Below are 24,764 nucleotides of genomic sequence, written 5' to 3' on the forward strand. Positions count from 1 at the left end.
TTTGACCACTTTTACATTTGTATGTGTGTCTTGAGTGTGTCTGCATGTGCACACACTGTCATAGTAGTAAACGTGTGGAGGTCAGAAGACACATTTGTAGGAGTCACGTACCTGCTTCCACCATGTAGGTCCCAGGGATTGAACTCGGGTCCACAAGCTTGCTAGCAAGCACCTTTACCTGGTGAGCAATCTTACAGGCCCCCAGTTTTGGCATTTTTAAAAGTACATACTTGTTAAAAAATTGACTTCAAAGACTGCAAAATCACCTCAGAGCCCATCCATCTATTTAAAGCCTATAACCTTAACTTTTGTGGAAATTGAGACTCCATGAAAAAGAGTTGACTTGTCCAAGTGTTGTGAGTTGGTTTAGACAAAAATCTGTCCAGCCACATACATGTAAAATAACTTGTTTCTACTCAGTTTGTCAGAGACTTGTTAGTTTTTGAGGAAAGCAGACTTGCCATTCAGAAATTTCTTCAAATGAGAAAAAATTTCTAGATAATTGGACTAATTGGGTTTGGTGGCACATGCCTGTTGTCCCAGCTCCTCATGTAGCTGATATAGAACCAGTTACTTGAACACTTGAGCACGGACAGACCTGCCAGGCCACACAGTAAGATTCCATCTCAGAGCAAGCACAGGAAGGGAGGAAGGGAGAGAGGGAAGGAGAGAGGGGGTGGGGAAATGGATACTTTTCTCTAAATTTCTAGCCTTGCAACCACAAGTGGTTCAAAACCATGGAATGAACATAGTCTCTAGTTACTTGCATGGCAAGGTTGATGCTTATTGTTTGAACTAGAGGATATCAAACTATATTTTGTAAATAAAAGTGTATTAGAACATTGTTTATCTTTTGACTGAGTTTGGTTTCTTGATGCAGTAACAGGAGAATTTTTGAGACTGGTTATGGCATGTAGACCTAAAGAATTTACTGTGGATGACTTCAAGATGTAACTTATTCTTACTAGAGACTGTCCTTGTGCCTGCACTAACCCTTGTGTAATATTTTACCTAATAAATCCCCTCTTTATTTAATAAGTCCCCCCCCCCCCCGTATTTTCTCTTTTCCTCTGTCTGTCTGTCTCTGTCTCCTTCTCTCTCCCTCTCTCTTTCTCCCCCGCTCTCTCCCACACACAACACACACTCACTCATCGACACACTATATATGTTGTTATATGCATGCCACAGAGGCCAGAGGATAACTTGCAGGAGATGGTTCTCCCCTTCTACCATGTGGGTCCCCGAGATCTAACTTAGGTTGTCAAGCTTGGTGGTAAGTGTCTTTATCCGCTAAGCTATCCCACTGGCCTCTGAAATTTTTTTCTGTAGTGTAAGTCAGGATTCCTGTGATCTAATAGGTGTCTCACTTTGAGAAAGAACTCCTTAGGAGTTCTTTAGTTCCATAGCTAGAAATGTTGATCTGCATCTTCAAGATCTTACCTAGTATCCCCTGACGCATTACTATTTCAATAATTCTATATAGTAAAACGAGGGTCCCATAAGGTTTCTGGACAATCAGATTGGATGGATTAACAGGAGTCAGGGATCACTAAAGTGAATCCTAGATGTCAAGCACTGACCTTTTTACATGCTTGAAGTTTGGTTTTGCTTTGATTTGATTGTGACTGGGCCCTGGCTGCTGCTGCTGCTGTGGCTCTTCTTCCTCCTCCTCATCTTCCTCTTCCTCCTCTTCTTCCTCTTCCTCCTCCTTTTTTTTTAATGAGTTCTTGATTATGGTATATAATTGCAATAGAAACCCTAAGAAATTTATTCCTGAGAAAATTCTTTCTTGTCTGTGGAACCCTCACTGACTTTCCCTGAAGGAGATTCCAGACTAGATAATACTGATGTCCCTCTGCATCCATCAGTAGTTAGCTCTAGTGGTTAGACCTATAACCATATTTAAGTCTAAGCAGGCTCCTAGAGGGGAGATAGAAAGTGTAGTGCAGTTCAGGAGGAGGTTGTAGTATACAACAGAATGTAGTCAAAATACTGTTTAATGACTTTGCTAATTGATTCAAGCAGAAGCCTGGGGAGTGTGTGTGGAAATGGATTTTAAGAGTCTGGGATAATGGTGGAAGGAACATAAAATTGGATCAGGCTGAGTTCATTATATGGGCTCACTGTGTGGATATTCGAGGTTTAATATGGAACTTGGCACAGTCAAAAAAGAAGTGTTAAAAGTTTGATTGGTTGGCTGAAGCATTTGCCATACAATGGTCTACTGAGAAGAAGCTGGAGATGTCTAGTATCCCATGGCTTAGTGTTGATGACTGGATTTTAAGGTTCACGGAAATTGCAATGCTAGAGTAGCTAAGCTATATTGTATAATACTTAATCTCCCCACATGGAAGGCACAGAAGCCGCGCCAATCAGTGATACTATGAGATACAAAATGGTAAAAGGGACACCAGCACATCTGAAGAGCTTTGTAGTCACTCTTCTTCTTGTTCCAGGTTTTAGGTTTGGAGATGATGCTGCTCAGTTGCATGAATTAAATGTGATGGGTTTAGTTGGGATATACAGTGTTAGGGGCCAGGGCCAACACTGACTAGTCAAAGATGAGTGTAGTTGTGTTAATAGGCAGCACAGGCAAAGCCATGTCTATAATGGTCTGTGTAACTTTAATATTTTCAAAACCTTTTTAATGATGGTTCTTAAATGCTTTAACCTCCTGTATAGCCCTTCACCCACCAGAGGTAGTGGAAAAGAAAGGATACAGGGGAATTGGACCTGTTAGAAAGGGTCTTTGGTCTGTGTTGTCTGGAAATCAGTAGTTCAGTTTATAGGTTAGCAGTGGCAGCTCAACCTACTAGAAAACACTTCACGTATGTACCAGCAGTTTGGTTTGGTAGAGTTAGGATAGCAAACATAATTCAGGAGCAGTGGTACTACCTAGCAGAGACAGCCAGGCCTTAGCCTTGGCATGAGTCAGCAGGAGGGACCAGGAAGGAATGCCAGGAAAAGTTCTTGTCTGTGCCTTTCAGCGAAGCTCAGATCAGTGAAGACTTGAGACAAACAAGCTTTGCACAGTCAGCTCTAGAAGCAAGCCTTGCTCAGCCTCCATCACTGTGTTTCGAGTCCTTTTATACTCTCTCTAAACATCATGTGTCCTCCATGGGCCTTGCCTCAGCAAGTGTCTTGACTCAGCACAGTGTGTCTGTCTTACCTGACATCACTTTGCCAGTCAGCCTGTGTCTGCAGAAGCAAAAAGAAACTGCAAAAACCAGAAGTGTTTTGGTGAGTTTCTCTATATGGAGTCCAGATAAACGCAGCTCAATTATATGGTGTAAGGTGAGCCAATACATGCGTGTCCTTAGCAAAGAATCCTTCACATGTTTGCCTTAGCAGAACATGCTTTCACTTTATGTCTGCTTCAGGAAATGCTCCTTCATATGTTTGCCTTAGCAAAACACAATGGAACACAACTGACTTTCCAAAGAACCCTTAAGTTCCCACTTCAGGTCTGGCTTGTAATGGGCAGTCCAGGCAAAGTGATTTTTGGGGTGGCATGCTTTGTATGGATCTTTGGTACTGGCTAGTCAGTCATGGTGTTTCTAGGAATGAGATAGATAAGAAACCTATGCTTATGTTTGAATTGTATGGGAAGAAAATTTCTGGTACACATGAAAGGTTACATTGGATTGTGGTGATTGAGAACTTTGGTTTGTGAACCATTTTCCAGACTTTAGCCAGTAGATCCAGCATCCCTTGAATGAAATAAGGCAAGATCACCCTAAGAATGTACCTTGCTAAAAGGGTTTCATTAGCACTTCTGTCTTGACCTAAGAGGTACCTACAGCTTTTTACAAGGGCATCTGTATACTGGGAAAGAGAAAATACTGAGACTTTCTGGGGTCTGTTGTACTGGTTTTGAATTGATATGGGTTCCTGGAGACTCCAAAAAGTATTTGTAGTCCTCCAGTTAAAGTAGGGGCTTTGGGATGTCAGGGGGAATTAGTGGTTTGTTTTTAGTTGGACTTACAGAAGATCCAGTGTGTCCCCAAATCATCCTATGTTTATTTCCCCAGTTCCAGAATGTATAATTGGAGTAGATATACTTAGACATTGGCAGAATTCACATATTGGTTCCCTGACTCATGGAATGAGGGCTTTTATGGTTGGAAAGGCCCAATGGAAGTCACCACACAGGGACCCTCTCCCCTTGATCACCAACTAAGAAAATGCCCCACAGCTGAATCTCATGCAGGTACTTCCTCACCTGAAGCTCCTTTCTCTGTGATAGAGACATTAAGCAGTATTTGAAGATGTATTGCTGGCACTTAGGGTATAGAGGCCAAAGATACTGATAAATATCTGTAAAGCATGGGATAGCACCTTACCCCACAATGAATTATCAGGTCTTAAAAGTTGATAGTGCTAAAACCTGATCAAAATCAATAAATCTCAAACTTTAGTGTATACCAGAGTAACTTAGGGGGTTTCCTAAATTATAGGTTGAGGGTTATTTAGTGAATTGGATTAGATCTACACATTTTCTTTTGTATCAGATTCCTAGAACTTTAGAATCACTTGATCAAGGATGACTTTTGAAATTCCATCCATGGTTTTCATTCTTTGATTTTCTGCCCCAGTCCAAGCTCTATTTTTTGGTATACTTTTAAAGGATCAACTATTCATTGAAATATTTTAAATAATAGAATTTTGAAAGGTAAAAATTGACCATAATTAAATATTAAATTGAAGGTTATAACTTCATAATGGCCCTTAAAAAAACTAAAATAACTCAACTTTGGCTTAGCTTTTTTTCATTTTATTCACTTACTCACTCACTCATTTATTTATTATTTATGTGTGAATGTGTATGAGCCTACACACACAACAACCATGCACATGGAAGTCAGAGGAGAACCCAAGGAGTCTGTTCACTCCTTCCACCATGTAGGTCCTGGCGATTTGATTCAGTTGTTAGGAGTGTTGCCAGAGCTATTTACTCCTTGAGCCATCTTTTTGTCTCTGGCTTAGCTTTTATAGAGGGGCTCAGTGAGACTATGGTAAAATATCAAGGTTTGAGTCTAATAATTTTGTAAAACTTGAACTACTAAGTTGCTATGTCAGTTGCTCTTGATATAGTATTATATAATTTTGTGTGTGTGTTGCTGGGCTTTTGAGCCTATTTCCTTGGAAATATACATATAATTTCATTATTAAAGAAAAAAGCAAATGTATACTAGTAAGATAAATGTACCAGTAATAGATGTGTGCCTGCACTTGAGTGTGGAAGGGAGCAAATTTAAAACTTTTGTGGGAAGAAAACAAATTCGGTAGAACTTTGGTTTGCCCAAGAGATGGGGTATATATAAAATGTTATGTTTCAGTCCCTCCTTTGGAGGAAATCTTTGACATATGACATTGTGATCTTCAAATGTGCTGGGCCATATTAATAGCTATTTTGGGACACGTGTTCTGTGGGCTACAGGTTGGACTTGCCTGTTTTAAAGCAAAGCCCCTGGTGTAAAATGACTTATTTTTAATATAAACGTAACCAGTGAATTAATTCGGCAGCTGTATTTCTTTACCTTTGCTAGTCCCTAGTAACCACATAAAGAAACAAGATCTGTTTCAAGCTATTTCTCAACAGCTGATCTACCTTCATCTCTATCACATGGTGTCTTCTTAGATCTTTTTCTCTGGGCGATCTGAATCTCCCTCCCTATTCTCCCCACCCCCCACCCCTTTCCTTTCTCTCTGCTCACCTGGCTGGTGGATATCCTATCCTATTCTGTCTTCTGCTCAGCCATTGGGTGATCAGCATTTATTGACAAGGCAGAGAATAGTGGTAAGAATTGTTTATACAAACTTGAAACAGGAGATTCTTGATATAAGCATTAAAATGTCATGTCCAAATTGAAACAGGTTACAAGCGAGTGCAGAGAAATCAGCATTTGAATAGCAGAAAACATTATTCTAGTTCAGTGGGGTCTTTAGTTCACAAAAGTCTTACCTTAAATCTGGGCCTGGTTCACTGATGGCTCAGGAGGGCTGGAAATTGACAGTGCATGCTTAGCTACTGGATCTGTTGAGCTTTGCATCAGGTATGTAAACTGATAATAGATGTGAGTGCTATTTGATTTGGCAGAACTCAAGGCTGTGTTTGTAGCTCTGGCTATATTTTCTTTGACAAAACTTGTTATATTTCTACTGACCCTTACCTATTGGTAATGGTCTAACTACCTGTTGGCTACCTGAAAAGCTATAGATTGTTAAAGATAGTTTTCTGAAAACCTGGGAACAATGGAAACAAATTATAGGTTTTGACTAAGCCATCTCTATTATTCATATATATATATATATATATATATACATACCCATAGTAAAGGCTCATTTTTCTAGTGAAGCCCACTAGAATCAAGCTTCTGATTGCACCGTAGCCTCCACTGGTTGATTATATTTGTCATTGAAAAAAAATAAGAAAACAGCCATCATAAATTGGATACAAAGATTTGATTTTCAGAGCTCTCAGTGACACCTCATTGCTGTTGACACTTTTTCTAGTTGTAATATTCTGCTCTTATGTAGTTAACTGATTCTGGTCTAACCATTGTGGCTCTTCTAGACTTTGTTATACTTTTGATTTTTTGGATCACTTTCAGTCTGGTAGTGATTTCTCCTTTATCACAAAAGTTACTGACTAGTGAGCCAGTAGTCAAGATCCAGAGGGACCATCCATATTTCCTAATCTCCAGCATCTGGTTTGTGGATGAACACTGGATGTTGAGACAACCTTTTAAAAAACTGACTCAGATCTGAGATTTTACACCTTTCATTGACTTTTCCTGGTTCATACACCTGATATTGGTTTTGAATGCACCTGTCCCCAGAAAGGGTTCATTTCCTTTCTGTCACTTACTAGGTAATACTCAAGACAGAAAGATAGGTTAATATTATATTTGAAAAATTGGGATTCCACTCTGATATTTTGGGCCGCGTTTGTTTTTTCATAGTAGGGACCAAAGACCTTCTTGGCTATGTACAGTTCTGGCTATACCAGAAAGTCCTCATGGAGCTCAGTTACCTGGATTCTTTCTTGCATTGATTATGGTGGAAGTTAGTTTTCTGTTGCTGTGATAAAACACCATGATTAAAAGCAACTTATGGAGTTAATTTTGGGTATGGTTCTAGAGGGATAAGAGTCCATTATGGTGCAGAACTTGGCAGCAAATGACAGGCATTGCAGCAGGTGCAGGAAGCTGCGAGATCACATCTACAACTGTAAACCCAGCAGAGAGAACAGACTGGAAAGAAATGGGACCAGGCCTTAAACTCTTAAGCCCACTGGAGTGACATGCTTCCCTCAGCAAAGCTGTACTACCAAACTTCTGGGGCTCAAGGATCCAAAGGCCTGAACCATTAGGGAACATTGCTCATTCAAACTACCACAAAGCCAGGAGTGGTAGCACCTGTCTTTACTCTCAGCACTTGGGAGGCAGAGGTAGGCACATCCCTTAGTTCAATATTAGCAGAGATAGATACATTGTAGACTGCACTCCAAGAAAGTAAATCAAACAACCTAACAGACAACTCCCCAAGTCCCAAATGTTCCCAAACACTGCAACCCTTCAGACTGAAAAAACAAACAGCCTCCCACAAGCCAAACCAAAAACCAAACCAAACCAAAACCCCCAACCACAGTAGGGTTCTAGATCACCAAAATAAGGAACAATTTTTTTTTTTTTTGAGTACACTGTCATTTCTTCCTATGATGACATACTGGGCTAGTGGAAGTCATAATGTTGGTGTCTTAGCTACTTTACTTCTTCTATTGCTGTGATAAAATACCTTGACAGAAGCAATTTAAGGAGGAGGGTTCATTTTGGCTCCAGTTTATCAGGACAGGAAAGTCAGGGTTGTAGGAAATGTAAACAGTTGCTCACATTTTCATAGTCAGGAGGAAGAGAGCAGTGGATACTGGTGCTTGGCTAGCTTTTTCTTGTTTTTAGAGTCCCAGACCCAGCTCAGGAATATTATTGCCTACTTAACTTTTAATCTGGACAAATTATATGGGTTGAACAGGTTGTCTTTATTCAGTTCTTTAAATGCAAGGATTAGGTTGAGTTTCTTGAACTGAACTGAGGGTTCTGGGTTGAATTGGGGGACACAGGTTGAAAGTTCTTCTTAGACTGATATATGTCCTACTTGGAAAGACAATTAAAAAGAACTCCTTGTTTCCAAGTGTACTGTCTGTGTCCTTTGGTGCTATATATACTTTTATGTAAACCAGCCCCGTATACATGTACTTTTGTACCTTTGAATGTTTAAGAAAACATAAGTAGATATCACACCCTTTAGAGTAGGGCTTCTTAAACTTTTCCTGCTTACAACTCCTTTTCACCTACAATATATTTTGATTTTTAGAGAAAGGGTTTTCCTGTGTAGCCCTTGCTGTCTTGGAACTCACTCTGTATCAGGTTGGTTTCAAACTCAGAGATCCACTTGCCTCTGCCTCCCAAGTTCTAGGATTAAAAGCATGTGCCACCATGTCCTGCTAACCTGAGATATTTTTATACAACTCTGTGTAGGGGTATATAAAATTGGCATAAAAGTAAATATTTACTGATCATAAAACATAAATTTATCTTAAAACAATTTTTTGTATACATAAAATTTCACTATAAAAGACAATAGCAAACTTGTATACCAATGAGACAGGTGTACACTTGTTTATTTTTTTAAATGTATTTTAAAAAGCATTTCATAAGCTAGGCGTGGTGGCTCACATCTTTAGTCCCAGTGCTCGGGAGGCAGAGGGGCAGAGGGGCAGAGGGGCAGAGGGGCAGAGGGGCAGAGGCAGACGGATTTCTGAGTTTGAGGCCAGCCTGGTCTACAAAGTGAGTTCCAGGACAGCCAGGGCTCTACAGAGAAACCCTGTCCCCAAAAACCAAAACCCAAAAAAAAAAAAAAAAAAAGCATTTCATGTATATGGTTGTTTTATGTATGACCGCATTGTGTGAACGCCTGATGCCCATAGAAGCCAGAAGAGGGCATCAGATCCCCTAAGACTGGAGTTACAAAAGGTTATGAACCATAATATGGATGTTGGGATTTAAACTTGGGTCTGTTCAACTGTTGAGTCATCTCTGCAGCCCCATACTTATTTATTTTTATATAAAGCATTAAATCTTGTTGGAATGTTTGACACTATGGCATGTAGAGCACCTTCAACAGTTTCCAGAGTTGATTTTAATTTTATAATCATCAGTGCTGAGATAGTTGCTTTGTAGAAATGCATAGTACAGAATGGCAAAGGTATGTTTAGGGCCATTTAAGAAACTTGGTAATTCTGTTCTAATGACATCAAAATTCATTTAATTATTTTTTTAAAATATGAATGTCAAATCAGCAACTCAAATAGCAATAAGAAAATCAAATCTACCAACATAATTTGATACTTAAGTGCTGAGGAATGATGGTGTGGAAGTACTGTGTTTCCACAATTAATCTATTATATTTCTATAAGAGCAGAAAACTGTGTGTAAAAACCCCACAAATTTCTTATATACTATAGTCTTCAATCTGAACCAGAACATTTTAGGCAGTGTTCATGATTCTTTAAGGGGTTATGACCCCTAGTTTAAGAAGTTGGGTTCTTCGTTACAGATGTAGTGGTAGTGGATGCAGGTCTCTAATCCCAGAATTTGGAGGTGAAGGAGGAAGATCAGAAGTTCAAGGCTAGCTAAATTACAGTGACTTAGAAGCCATCTTGTTAAGTCCAAAGAGACTGTACAAAACAAAGTGAACCAAAGCTAAATAAAACAAACCATGTTTAAAGCAGTGTTAGGGTTATAGGTGTATGCCACCACACCTGCCTTTCATTCCCCCTTCTTTCTGTCGGTCTTGAGTTTTCAAAACTTCCTTTTATTAAGGGCACTTAAATGCTTTAACCTCCCTTCTGGCCCACTACCCACCAGAGGTAGTAGAAATGAAAGGTTAATAGAGCAGAGGAGGATGTGAACCTGTTTAGAAATAGTTCTTTGGAGCAAATCTAATCTGCGATGTCAGGATATCAGCAGTTTATACAAATCAGCAGCGAATCAGCCATGGTACATCAGTCCATTCACAAATACCATTCATGAATCAGCAATAGCAATTTGGTCCATAAAAATACCACGAGGTTCTGCCAATTGGCCTGAGTCCTCAGAAGCAGCCGGCAGAACACCACCAGAAGTTCTCTGGTGCATTTCTCTCTATGAAGTCATAACAAATGATGACAGGCAAAGAGTGGCAAGGTGAACCAATACCATACAGCGTTGTCTACTACCTGTTGGGTTATATTTATATACCCTTCCAAATATCACATGTTCTCTCTGGAATCTGCTCTAGTAACATATCACATGCCCTTTGCGTGCCTTCAGGAAAACACCATTTTCTGTTCTCAGCAAAACACCTTCCCATGTGTCTGCTTCAGCAAAATATGTATGGTATTGGTTCACCTTTCATAAGTTTCCAGAAGAATCACATGACACAACCAAGTCTCCTAAAAACCCAGAAATTTCCAGTTCATCTTTCTGCTTCTTTTTCCTGAGATGGAGTCTTACAATTTTGCTCAGGCTAGCCTCCTATTCAGGGTCCTGCCTCAGCTTACCCACAGTGTATCTGATTGATGATGACTTGTAGCTACACAGAGTCCTAGGATGATTGAGAGTATCCCCAGACAATACTTGTTTTGTCTTGCGCGTGCCTGACTCGACCAGCAAGAACGACGCTGCAACAGGATCCTTCTGTACACGTTTATTGGGAGAGCTTGATTGCAGTGGCGAAGAGACCCCGAGCCCAGAACTGGTGCTGCTTATATAGGCCTAGGAGAGGCGTGTCTCACACCCGGATTGGTTATGCACTAAGCCTCATTTGCATGTTCCTCATCTGATTGGCTACTCTCTCTGTACCTCACAGAGCCTCATTATCATACTTCATTTGCATGTCTCACATCTGATTGGTTATACTCTCAAAGCCTCATTATCATGCCTGGGCCAGGCAGTGTCTTTGCAAAAAACTTTACTGCATATGTACACATTGGTTGTTTGTCCAAACTTATGCGTGGTGGCCAGCAGTAGTCAGCGCCACTCTGCAACGGCACATGTGGCTTCCCACATCTCCCCCTTTTTGTTTTAATAAAATGAGGCTGGACTAGGCCTGTGCAATTATGTCCATCCGCCGTGGCTCCTGTTTTAGGTCGTTCCTCTAATGTCACAGCCTTACCTGTCATAGGGTAACCCTATCGCCACTGGGCCCCGTGTCTTAGGTTGCACTGCGCACGAGGAAAGTTGCCCGTCTCTGGATACCGCAGTGCTGTGTGACAGTAACTGCTAAATGACCTAGGGCGAACTCTGCAAAAGAGGCCAGCCAAAAAATGAGTTAGTGGGGAAATCATGATCACCCTATCGCTTGCAATGAGGAAACCTCAGTAATGTGCAAGGGCTGATCAATGATCATTGAGTCTCTCTCATCTCAGTGCCGTGGAGTGCAAGAGCAGAGAACTCAGATGCTGACTAATTCTTGAGCATAGATAACCAAATTTCAGGGAAGGAGCTGTTTTCAATAGCTAAAAGTGCCTGAGTTATAATCACCTTGTCACGTTTTTGTTGGGTTCTGAATTTGCATACCAACCAGAGCATGAACACCAGTCCACAGCATATGGCAGCACCAAACAAAATCACTCCCACCCATTCCTTAAAGTAAGAAAAAGCAGAGGTAAGCCAAGAGGTAAAGTCTCCATGGGTCACTGGTTCCACTCTGGTCCCATTAAGGTTCAGGATCTGTATCTGCAGCCTCGTCTGCAACCTTTCCAGCTCCTGCGACCAGTTCCCCTTTAGGTAATTCGATAGGTCTGTACTTTTAATAAAAGAATTATTAATATACCTATTGGGAGTAATGCACACATGCGATGTGGATGCCACACAACTCATTTGTATGACATCCATCATCTGTTCCATATTATGTTGTAAAATATCCACTCTCTGATTCACTAACATTAACCCTGAGGCGATATGAGAATCCACCCTTTGCAGGGTAAGCAATGCTTCAGACGATTTTTCTGCTATCTGACTTATGGTGTCAGCAGTATTAATTTGATGGGCCATAGCAGTTCCTGCGGTAACCACAATGGCTGTGACAATGGCAGCTGTGATTCCAAAACCTCTCTTTTGGTGAACAAGACTCATTATCGGGAAGTTCTCTGGATCTGCCTCAACAGGCACAGGGACAAAGGTTGGTAGATGTACCACTAAGACTAAGAATTTGGTTCCATTCCAGCATTGCGTCAAAAAACAAGTGACATTTGTACAATCTAACCATTCTGTATTATTTTGAAATTCAGCCAATATAAAGAAAAATGGAGGATTGACACAAACTTCTACTGGAGAAGTAGTCATATTTCTGGAAATTCTATTAGTTGTCACATTATCTAAATGAGCAGAGGTATTGGAAAGTGTGGCAGAAACATTCATTATCTCATGAAAGGTTCCAGTCAGCAATGCAAAGGCTGACAAACTGGTACTAGCACCTGCCTCATTACTTAAAATCCATTGGTAATATGACCCAATATTTTCTTTCCCTGTAGCATCTCCTTTATCGTTCATTACAGCAAAATCTAGTGGAGGTGACAAAACAAAACCCTTTGCTATTTCTTTCCGAGGAAAAATTTTTTGATTGACAAGGTGAAAAAACTATAGGAAAATGCGAGGTCCGGATGACACCAAGGTATGCTGCGTATAGCAGTACCATTGCCAACAGGCCATCGTGATCTTTTGGGAATGGTCACCTTTCCCTTTATCATAATAGTGGTGATGTTTATAGGTGAAGTTATATTATTTTCAACATTACCTGAGCCTGATTGCGCTCCTTGAGCAACTTGTGTTAAAGCATTAAACAACACTCCAGAGCTCACCTTATTTTGGCTAAGGGGATCTGCCCAATTAGAGATAATCTTTTTCTTTAAAAATATACAGGGTGTAAAAGGTTTATCCACATTATGCACAAAGCATAGTGTATAATTCAAATGAAAACTAGTACTATTATACACTCGTGGCTCTTGAGGAGTTTGTCGTGCACAAGGCGCATCCAAATAACATTCCGTTGCAAAAAATAGAGGCAAGGTAGAAGAATTGGAATGTACCGGTAAAGGTACTGGCCATGATCTTACTATGGCCCACAGAGGTATACTTATCCCGGTCTCAATCATTGGGAGCAGGAGGATCATCTTGGGGTTCATCTTGCTCTTTCACGGTCCTTGTCAGTCGCATCGGGACCCAAAGTGGATTTTCTTCACCCTGCGGAAAAACACAAATAGCTCCCCGGGATCTGATTAAGATAGGATCTGGGCCATACCATTTATTATCAAGGACATTTTTCCATTTGACCATTTTATTGGGCAATTGAGGCCATTGTCCGTGCCTTTAGGCTGGTGATCTTCCAGCATCATCTAATTTTAAAAAATTAAAGAGTAAATATTGTAAGGGATAGAGCCATCTTTGGCGTCATAGCCTCTATTCCCCCTTTCTGTTTTTGCAAATATGTTTCAGAGTGCGATGGGCTTTCTCAATGATGCCTTGGCCCTGTGGATTATAGGGCAATCCAGTAATATGTTTTACTTGCATTTGTTTGCACAATTGGCTAAATTTAGAAGAAGTATATGCAGGACCATTATCTGTCTTTAACACTAGGGGCTTGCCCCATGCAGCCCAAGCCTCTAAGCAGTGAGATATGACATGAACTGCTTTTTCCCCTGTCAAGGGAGAGGCATGTAGGACACCAGAACTGGTATTGATGGATACATGTACATATTGTAATTTCCCAAAAGATGGGATATGCGTGACATCCATTTGCCAAACATCGAGGGGTCGCAATCCACGAGGATTAACACCCATGGAAGGTGCATTAATAAATTCTACACATTTACCACAGTGTAGGACAATATTTCGGGCTTCAGTTCATGTGAGTTTAAACTTTTGTCGTTATGTAGAAGCAGGGACATGATAAAGCTGATGAAAATTCTTAGCACTGTCTATAGAGCTTTGTGATAGGAAAACTATGTCTTTGGTGGCTGAATCAGCAATTGCATTTCCCTTAACAATAGGTCTAGGCAATGATGTATGTGCTCTAATATGTTGAATATAAAAGGGATGCTCACGCATCAAAATACAATTTTGTATTTTCATCAAAATTTCAGATACTGGACTAGACTGCTTAAAATTTCCCGCAGTCTCTAATGCTAGAACCGCATTAACTACATAAACAGAATCAGAGATAATATTTATGGGCATAGGAAATCTTTTAAAAACTTCTAAAACCACCAAACATTCTACCAATTGAAGGGCTCTTGGTGTAAATTGCAACCTTACAGCCTTTTCATTGATTACATAACTTCCAATTCCTGTTTTGGACCCATCTGTATAAATATCAATGGCTCCCTTTATAGGGGTATTAGCCGTTACCTTTGGAAATATTACTGGATGTAATAACATAAAATGTAATAACGGATGATTATCAATTAAACCAGAATAACTGCATCTAAGAATGGCCCATTCATCTATAGTAGCACCCAATATTTGCATTTGTGCGACAGTATAAGGGACAATTATGCTATCAGGCATTTTTCCAAAGTGAGTAATTGAAGTTTTTATCCCTTTGTGGGCCATGTTTGCTACCATGGTGGGATAATGCTCTATAGTCTTATTAGGGGATATATGTAGATGTATCCATACTAAAGGACCATCTTGCCATAACACAGCAGTTGACAAATTGATGGTGCGTAATATGCATAGGCACAAAGGTTCTTGCTCATTTATACGATGTAACTGTGCTGTTTGGATCACTTTTTCTACTTTCCTAAGAACATCAGAAGTCTCAGGTGTTAATTGTCTCAATGAGGTAATATGTGATTCTCCTTCTAAAATTTGAAATAAAGGTTTTAATTCCGAAGTAGGGATCCTTAAATAAGGTCTAATCCAATTTATATCTCCTAATAATTTTTGAAAATCATTTAATGTCTTTAGATGATCTTTTCTTATACTAATCTTTTGTGGGGTGACACATCGTAAAGTAATAGTGGCTCCTAGAAAATGACTAACATTAGACTGCTGTACCTTTTTTGGTGCAATAATCAAGCCATTATTTTTTAAAGTTTCATTAAGCAAGCCATAAGCTTGCTGTATACTTTCTTCTTCAGGTCCACAAATCACTATATCGTCCATATAATGACAAATTTTTAAGGAGGGGAAACCATCCCTAACCGGTTGCAAAGCTTTTCCTACATATAACTGACATATGGTAGGGCTATTTGCCATTCCTTGGGGTAATACCCGCCATTGGTACCTTTTATCAGGCTCCATATGATTAATAGAAGGCAAGGTAAATGCAAATCTAGGCTTATCTTTCTTATTTAATGGAATTGAAAAGAAACAATCCTTAATATCTACTACTATAATTCTCCAATCCTTAGGTAGAGCTGAAAGTAGGGGGAGTCCTCTTTGTACAGCAAACTATATCTTGGCCAAATTTGCCTCATTATCATACCTCATTTGCATGTCTCACATCTGATTGGTTATACTCTCAAAGCCTCATTATCATGCCCGGGCCAGGCAGTGTCTTTGCAAAAAACTTTACTGCATATGTACACATTGGTTGTTTGTCCAAACTTATGCCTGGTGGCCAGCAGTAGTCAGCGCCACTCTGCAACGGCACATGTGGCTTCCCACAGTTTTGCTTTAGGTGTGTTCTTATCTTTCTCTTACAAAGCCATGAGTATTTAATCTGAAGGCTTTGTGTCATCTAAACACTGTGCCTTGAATAACTTTCTGCCCTCTGTATCCCTCACAGTGGAGATTAAACTCCACTGTGAATTTTGGAGGAAACAAACCATATTCATACAGCTACAGCATACTTTGCTCATCTGAAATGTAATCATCTGAACTGTTCTAATTCAGTGAAGAACTTAATTTTGTTAATTTCCTTCCTTCTACTTAAGCCATCTCTCTAAAATGTGCTGTTTTTTTTCCCCTCCATATTTCCTTGGATTTCTGCATGTTTCTTTCCACTTACTCCTTTTTCTGAGCACCTTCCCCAACATCAACTGTAGTCGTTTCCAGTTTAACATAGTATCTACTATGTTCTGTTCTTCATGAGTCTATATTTCTTTTTTTTCTCATGAAAGTTCTAGTGTACTTTAAGGATCTCTCTTGTCCATTTTCTTTTCACCCTATCCATTTCATATTTCTTTTAGGTAATCCTCTTTGTTTATTTTTATTTAGTTAGTTTTTTGAGACAAGGCTTCTTTCTGTAGCCTTGGCTGTCCTGGAACTCACTCTGTAGACCAGGCAGGCTGGTCTTGAATTCAGAGATCTGCCTGCTTCTGCTTCCCAAGTGCTGGGATTAAAGGCATGCACTGTGGCTTGCTTTCTTTGGTTTTAATTATCCAGTTTATGTAAGTTTCTGGTTTCCAAAGGAGGAGAGCCTAAGTTTTCTTACTCTATTAATTTTTTTCTTTTTTTTCCGAGACAGAGTTTCTCTGTATAGCCCTGGGTGTCCTGGAACTCACTTTGTAGACCAGGCTGGCCTCAAACTCAGAAATCCGCCTGCCTCTGCCTCCTAAGTGCTGGAATTAAAGGCGTGTGCCACCACGCCCGGCTACTCCCTTAATTTTTGATTTTTGAGATGGTATCCAAACCTAGGTGAAGACCTGGGTTGGTCTGGAATTCTATATACCTAGTCCGTCCTCAAACTCATTCTATTTCTCTAGATCTAGATGTACAGTAGCTCATCCATCTCCTGCCTCATCTTTTAATCTAGTATTCAATTACCATATAGAACAAAGGTCATATTTATTGGCACTCATGGAAGCTGCATGGAGCCCATGAAGTTGGTATCCCTGGAGCTCCTTGCATGACTTACAGGAAGCTTGACCTGAGTCTATACTCTCTTGCAGTTTCTATTGCTTATATAGTCTTAAGGAAGAGCCTTGTGAATCTTGTATATTTCAAGGCCTTCCTGAGACTTGAGTTATTTTATTTGCGAGCCTCTTAAAATTTCTTTTGCTTTCTAAGTCCTGACAAGCAAACTAGAGGATATTGTTATGCTACAGCTGGCCTCATATTAGGTACTCTGCCTGTCCATGCAGAGTACTACACAGTTTAAAAAAACCATCATGATCATCAACAGCAGCAAACTATATCTTAGCCAAGCTATACTGTAGCTGGGTGGTAGTGGTGGCGGTGGTGGCGCACGCCTTTAATCCCAGCACTTGGGAGACAGAGCAGGTGGTCCTGAGTTTAAGGCCAGCCTGGTCTACATTCCAGGACAGTCAGGGCTAGCTAAAGAAACTGTTTGAACAAAACAAACCCCCAAAATTATACCTTGTTTTTCTGAGGATATACCTTGAATTCCATGTATTGCTTCTATATAAACATACCCAATTTGAGGGTCCCATCTGAAGTCACCTACGTAGTTCCTTATTCCCTTTTGGAGGCCACCCTCATTTTCTTCTTGTCTTTCTCTCCCTTCCTTCCCTCACTCTGGTAATGTCTTGTTCTGTGATATAGGTTGGTTTTGGATTCTTGGGTCCTCCTGCTTCTGTCTTTTGAGTTCTGGGATTATAGGCATACATCACAATGGATGGAATCCACTCTCCCTGAAAAACCAAAGAGCTATATTTATATATCATTAGTGGACTGAGAATTTTCAGTATTAGCATTTATGATTTAACTACTTGCTAGTACATTTTAAAGATGCCTCCTTTCAAAAATGTAGCAAGTGCTGTTAATAACTGTAGTTGTAGGTTCCTATAGGCAAATGTTAAGTTATTAACATGTTTAAGCTAAATAACAATTAAAAAAAAAAAGAGGCTGGGCATGGTGGGGCACGCCTTTAATCCCAGCACTTGGGAGGCAGTGGCAGGCGGATTTCTGAGTTTGAGGCCAGCCTGGTCTACAGAGTGAGTTCCAGGACAGCCAGGGCTATACAGAGAAACCCTGTCTCGAAAAAGAGGCAAGTGGCTTAGGTCGTTAGAGTTAACTTTGAATTAAAAATATTCTGGTATCTACATCCTGTTGTGGTTCTCTATATGATAGATTGCTTGGCACATTAGCACAGTTTTGGGGGCACATTTTTTGAATACAGGGTCTCACTGTTAGTTTAGGATGACTTTGAACTTGTTGTTACCACTGCTGGCTTTGAACTCCATATCCTCTTGTTTCAGCCTCCCAAGTGCTAGTATGTATGCCACCACACACACCTGTAGAGTTTTAGTTTATGAATTAGATTATGATAATTTATTTAGTCTTTACATCATGTTTTTAGTTTCTGTTTAGACTGAATACTTAACAAATTATAACCTATAGTGCTCTTATGAGAAAGTGTGTTGGTATTCATTTAAGGAATCAGCAATTTAAAAGTACTATGAAGCCTGAGGAAAGTAGCTTTTATTCTACCCACTGTAGTTTTAGACCCTATCAATGGTAGACATTCTTAGTTTTATTGTTACTAGGTTTTGAAAGTCTTGTGTGAAAGCAGTGTATAATGAAATTTGCAAAATCTGTTAAGTACTTGCTCCCTCTTGTGGCTAGAAATGAGAATGTAACCCCTTACTAGAATCCATTCTTCAATTTGTTACTAAAAGATGTACTATCAGCAGTTTTGTGAAATTTACCAAAACATTACTGTTTTGAAGCTTATTATTTCAATTTTACCAACCTAATTTTTTAGTTTACATAAACTTGTTATTGCTCTAGTGTTTTTTTCTTTCAAATAAAGGAAAGAATTTATAACTCTCCAGAATAAAATTTGTATAATAGTACAGTCATAAACCACATAATGGTGTTTTGGTCAAGAGCTGCATATACAATGATGGTGTCATAAGATTATAATAGAGCTGAAAAAATGTGGAGCCAGGTTTGTCCTGTTGGCATAAACCCATCAATCATGATTTGTTATTGTTTTAAATATTCTTAAGTTACTGATGTGTTCATGAGGAATTTTACATCTTTGTTGATGGGGATGATTGCTATGGATCTGGAACAGTTCTAGACCTATCTGGTGCTGCATGTCAATTAGATGAGACTAGAGCAGTGTGTATGTGAGCTGCATGCAGTAGGACTTGGTGACATACATAGGCTTATTCTTTCCTTTTGGAGACATGCTCCTGCTAATAGCTCAGGCTGGTCTTCCTCTGCAGTATTGGCTGGCTTCAACCTTGTCACCTTGCTTCTATCTCCTAAGTGCTAGGATTACACATTCGTATAGCTAGGGTTGGTCCCAGGGCCTTCCTTACATACGCTAATCATGCACTCTTCCAGTTGAGTTACATCTCAGCCCCTGAGGACACTTTGGAGAGCACTGCCTACAAAAATTTCTAGCAGCCTTTCCTAATTTGAAAATGCTCAGTAAAGGAATTTTAAAATATGTCCTCTCAGGGCTGGAAAGATGGCTCAGCTGTTAAGAGCACTTGTTGCTCTACCAGAGGATTGGGTTTTGATTCCTAGCACTCACATGGTGGTTCATACCCTAAGTAACTCCAGATCTAGAGCAGTCAATAACCTCTTCTGACCATTGTGGGCACCAGGCATGCAAATAAATGGTACACATACATATATGCAGGCAAAACACTCAGATATAAAATAATAAATAAGTCTAATAAAAATTATAAAAAAGAAATATATTCTCAGCTAAGTTAGTATAGTATAAGATCTCATTTTCCTTATACACCCTCATTATTGGTTAAGCCATACCTCATTTGCTTATTTTAGAGGCCATGAAACTGCTATTGTAACTTGCTTATAGCTGAGTTTTGTAAGTGCTACTCTCAGGAACTACAACGTATCTGCTAGTACTTCTGCCACACTGTGGACTCTATTAGTCAAGGAAGTGTTGTACTCAATACCACATAGAAGATGACAACCCTGAGATGTTACCTCCATATGTCTCAGCCTTATCTGAATGTTTTCTTATCCATCGAAAGGCCAGTTCAGCTGCTGCCATAGCAAGATGGCACACACAAATGTAACCTAGGGAAGAATGGCTTTATTTGGGTTGTCCTTACTGCTCCACTCTCAGATGCCCTATGTCTTAGAACACATAGAAGGCGATATGCTAGATTCATCTTTGGTTCTAATCTGTCCTTATTTGGGGATAGTTGTGTTTCATGACTTATCTTGAGGAGCTGTGAACAAATTCAGTATAGATAAGGAACTAATAATAGACCAAGGACACAATTCTGTTTTAAGTCTAGCTTTGTGGACCAGGTAGTTTATTGGGGTTACTTAAAGGAGCATGAGCGACTCTTTAGTAGAGCTGCCTACAAGTTACACAGATGATGTAACTTTCCACTGCAGTCATCCAGTGATGTAGCTTTTGTGAGTCATTTGAGATGCAGCTGCCTGAGAGTTACCCGTGCTGTTGTAAGTAGCTCCAGTAAATCCATTGGTTCATCAACTGAGACTTGGGTGGGTATTGTTGGTGCCCATTGGCATGAATATGTTTGCTCATGAGCAACTAGGAGAAAGATTGTGCATCAGGAGAAATATACTAAGTATAATATCCATCTCTCTCTTTTAACTCATTTAGGAGGGATCAGGAATGGACAGAGAGAAAGCTAGGTAACTTTATGAAGCAATTAATAAGGTAAGATATAGTTAAGTGGAAAGAAGTCACTACAGACAACCACTTGGGAGAAAAAGAGAAGGACCTGTTGTCATGCTCCTCATGCATGTGTTTTGTGCCATTCACCTGAAATACCGGAAACAACTAGTTAATGTGTTAATAGTTTTACAGATTTTGAATAGATTTTCCTCATTGACTGTCTCCAATCCAAAAGTCTACAATCTCATGTTCCAAATTGTAAAACATTTTGAGTATCTGATGCTGAACAGATTTTAGCATTGGAACTTACTGGATTCTCAGAATAGGGGTATTCAATGGATGAAGGACTTTCAGTCTTAAAGTCTGAGTCCTTTTTCTTTTCCTTCTCTTCTTCCTCCTCCTCCTTCTCTTTCTCCTTTTATTGGCATTTGTCAAATGAAATGTTAAATGTAAAGTAAACCTTTCAGATTATTTTGTTTTGATGCAAAAAGTCCAGTAATTTTGGAGAAAAGTTTAATAGTAGGTTGGCATGAAGACATTAAGACTTATGGTGGACATTTGGAGGGTAACATTAATTTTGGTCAAATAGTTTTGTTTAGAGGAGAAGGTTGCTTACTTGAGAAAATGCACTTGTGGTCTGTATAATTTTGTGTACTTATATGCCTATGGTATCATGAGCAAAAGTCCCTCTTTGATACATTTGAAAATGAATAGAAAGTTCTAATTTTAAGATACTTCTAGGATTTAATCATAGTTAATATTTGTTTTTGATATTTCTATGAAACATCCTCAAGTAATGAGAAAGGTTGGTTTTCTTATCAGAAATTCATGGTCTGATCCTTTGCTCTGTAGACTTAAGCATTATACTTTATATTTATTATTGTTCAGTGGTAATGTTCTGGGGAAGTGGCTCAGAATAGCAGCTTGATTGGAGACTGATGTTTTCAAAAATGATTTATTTTTATTTTATGTATATGTCTGTTTTGCCTGCCTGCATTATCTGTAGCACATGTGTATCTGGTATCCATGGTGGCCAGAATAACATATCATCAGATCTTTTGGAACTCGAATTGCAGATTATTGTCAGCCACCATGTGGGTCCTTAGAAGTGAGATACTCTTAATTACCCGGTTATCTCTCCAGCCCTGCGTTTTGGGAAATCAGCAGTTCAGTTCAAAGGTCAGCAGGGGCAGTTTGATCCACTCACAAACACTTCACATATATACCAGCAGTTCAGTTCAGTAGTTGGCATAGCAGTAGTGGTGGCAGGACCTAGCAGGGGCATGAATCAGCAGGAGGGATTTAGACCAGGAGACACCAGGAGAAGTTCTCTGCTGTGCCTTTCTCAACAAAGTGGTGAAGATCAGTGAAGATTTGAGACCGAGAGGTACTGCAGAGCTGGTTGTACCAGCAGACCAAACCCCTGTCACTGTCCGTTGGGTCCTATTTATACTTTCTCCAAACATCACTTGTCCTCTACCAGTCTTACCTCACCACAGTGTCTTACCTCAGCATGTGAGTCTGTTTTAGCAACTCTCCATGTGAGTCTGTATCAGCAGACATCACTTGGCTAATTAGAGTCTTCAGAAGTAGCAAGTAGCTGTGGAACCTCTTGGAGATTTTTGGTATGTTTCTCTCTATGAAGATCAGCAAGTGCTTGTAACCAATGAGCAGTTTTTCCAGTCCCAATTTTATTATTTTCTAATTATGAGCTTATGTGTGTTTGTGTATGGGGGTATGCAAGTGAGTGCAGGTGCCTTCAGAGGCAAGGGACATTGATTTCCTGGAGTAGGAGTTACAGGTGGTTTGTGAACTACCTGATGTGGGTATTGGAACTGAAGTTGGGTCCTCTGGAAGGCCAGTAAGTGTTTTTAACCATTGAGACATCTCTCCAGAACTCTTTTTTTTTCTTTTTGTTATAAAGTTATATAATGAGTATGTAATTAGTGAAGTCCTGTATTTTCTTTATATGTTATTAGTCAAATGTAATTACTGTTGTTGTTAACCCTGTTCATGAAAAGAATGAAAATGAAGTACTTTGGAATTTCACTAATAAAAACTATCTAGAAATGTTACGGTTTGCAATTTGTAAGGATACTTAGAGACATGTTTTAAAAGATCTTAAAACTGTGTAGCTGTTAACTGACAACTTTTCCCAAGAACACTAAATTTCATTGGATTTTTTTAATTTAAAAATTTATTTATTCTCCCTCTTCCTTCCTTCCCCTTCTCCCCTGCCCCCACTTTGTGTGTGTGTGTGTGTGTGTGTGTGTGTGTGTGTGTGTGTGTATGCATGCCCCATTGCATGTGTGAAGGTCAGACAATCTTACAGGAATGGGTTCTTTTTTTCCCCAGGTGGGTCCAGGGATCAGGCTATCAGGCTTGGTGCCAAGCTGCAACGTTTTAGCACCTTGAGAACAATACATTAGACGTTACTATAGGGATAATTGCTTGTGTAGTGTGTGGAAGCACTACCTGTCAATAAATGAAAAAGAAACTGGTGTGTCTCAAGATTATGAGATGCAATTTCTTTTTACATGCAAAAACAACCTTTAGTTTTCATTTATTAGCTACTTAGAGCCTTTTGGGTTAAAATATTCCTTTAGAGGCTTAGTATGATGAAATGCATTATGATTTTCCCAGAAATGGGATTGTTTGACAGGAAAGTTGTTTTTCCATACATTTCTCAGATAGTTAAAATTCTTTGACAAGCGCTAGAACTATTTCATAAGAAAGAATGAAATTTGGAAGACAAATGGAAAGTGTTAATGAAGTAGAACATCTCTGTGAAACATACAAAGTATGGGATAGTACTCGTTCCTATCAGCTGCATAGGTCTTTTAAAATAAGTGGAACATCTTAAATATATAAGGCGAGGCATCCTAGAGTACTCAGAAGGAGACTGAAGGATATTGCTGAACACAACTTTAAAGGAAGCTCTAGTAGTAATCAGTTATTTCCAGGTACATCAGAGAACAAGGCTCAAGAATATTTAGAGATATCTAGCACCCAAATATGAAAAAGTCATAATATTTGGACACAATCGTAGGTTATCAAGCATAAAAAATCAGGTATTGACACATAATCACAAGGAAATTCAATCATTATTCAATGTATATATAACTATAAATAGATTTATAAATGATAGACTTAGTGGAAATGGTTATTGAATGATACTTCTCTGTTGGACAGTCCTGGTTTTTATAAGAAAGGCTGAGCAAACTTCAGGGAGTAAACTCGTAAGCAGCATTCCTAAATGGCCCCTGCTTTAGTTCCTGCCTTCAGGTTCCTTCCCTGCTTGAGTTTCTCACCTCTTCATGGTGGATTGTAAGCTGTAAGACAACCCATCTCCTCTTCTAAGCTGCTTTTGGCTATGCTGTCTTTAACTCAGCAGTAGGAAGCACAGTGTGACGTGCCTTAAGCATCTTCTGTGACTTTCCTGAAGTGATAGACTGTGACTTAGAATTGTGATTTAAAGTAAACTTTTCCCCACTAAGTTGCTTCTGTCAGAGTACTTTATCACACCAACAAAAGTGACACCAGGACAGTATCTTTGAAACATTGATTTCTCTTTATTGAAATGGGCATAGTAGCCGGACAGTGGTGGCGCACACGTTTAATCTCAGCACTTGGGAGGCAGAGGCAGGAGGATTTCTGAGTTCGAGGCCAGCCTGATCTACAGAGTGAGTTCCAGGACAGCCAGGGCTAAATGGGCATAGTAGCTACTTCATAAGATTTGTAATAGGACTGAAGTGTGGGTTACTTGGTTCATATTAATTTGTTAACTTTTTAATGTGTAAGAATTTTATGAGGCATATGTTTAACACTTGTGATTATTGAGAGGATCAAAGACTTGATCATAATAAAGGCTTGGCTCATAATAAATGATGTGCTAGTTAGTTCTGAATGTTTAAGAGTTTTATGCTTATGGTAACAGATTGGTTTTGAATGTTCTTTATGGCTTCATATTCATAATTTAAGAATTGTGTTACTTGAATGTTGTATATTGTGTTTGGATAGTTAAATTTTGTTTCCTTGTTTCCGAGTATTAGGGAAAAATGCAAAGGCATTGCCTCCAGCAGGTGTTTCTGTGTCTGTCTCAGAGTTCTATTTCTTGACTTTCTGCTTCTTTGTTTGTTTTTGACTTGGAACTCACTATTCAGTCCATGATGGCCTGG

At 39.4% G+C, this 24,764-nt stretch overlaps 1 protein-coding gene across 1 annotated transcript in view; it reads left to right on the forward strand.

Moving 5' to 3' along the window:
* The window catches only part of Faf1 (Fas-associated factor 1), a 287,334-nt gene that overhangs the window by 8,562 nt on the left and 254,008 nt on the right, over positions 1-24,764 (forward strand). The gene's annotated exons all lie outside the window — the stretch shown is intronic.

This window comes from Mus musculus, chromosome 4 (genome assembly GCF_000001635.26).
Source record: "Mus musculus strain C57BL/6J chromosome 4, GRCm38.p6 C57BL/6J".
Taxonomy (NCBI): domain Eukaryota; kingdom Metazoa; phylum Chordata; class Mammalia; order Rodentia; family Muridae; genus Mus; species Mus musculus.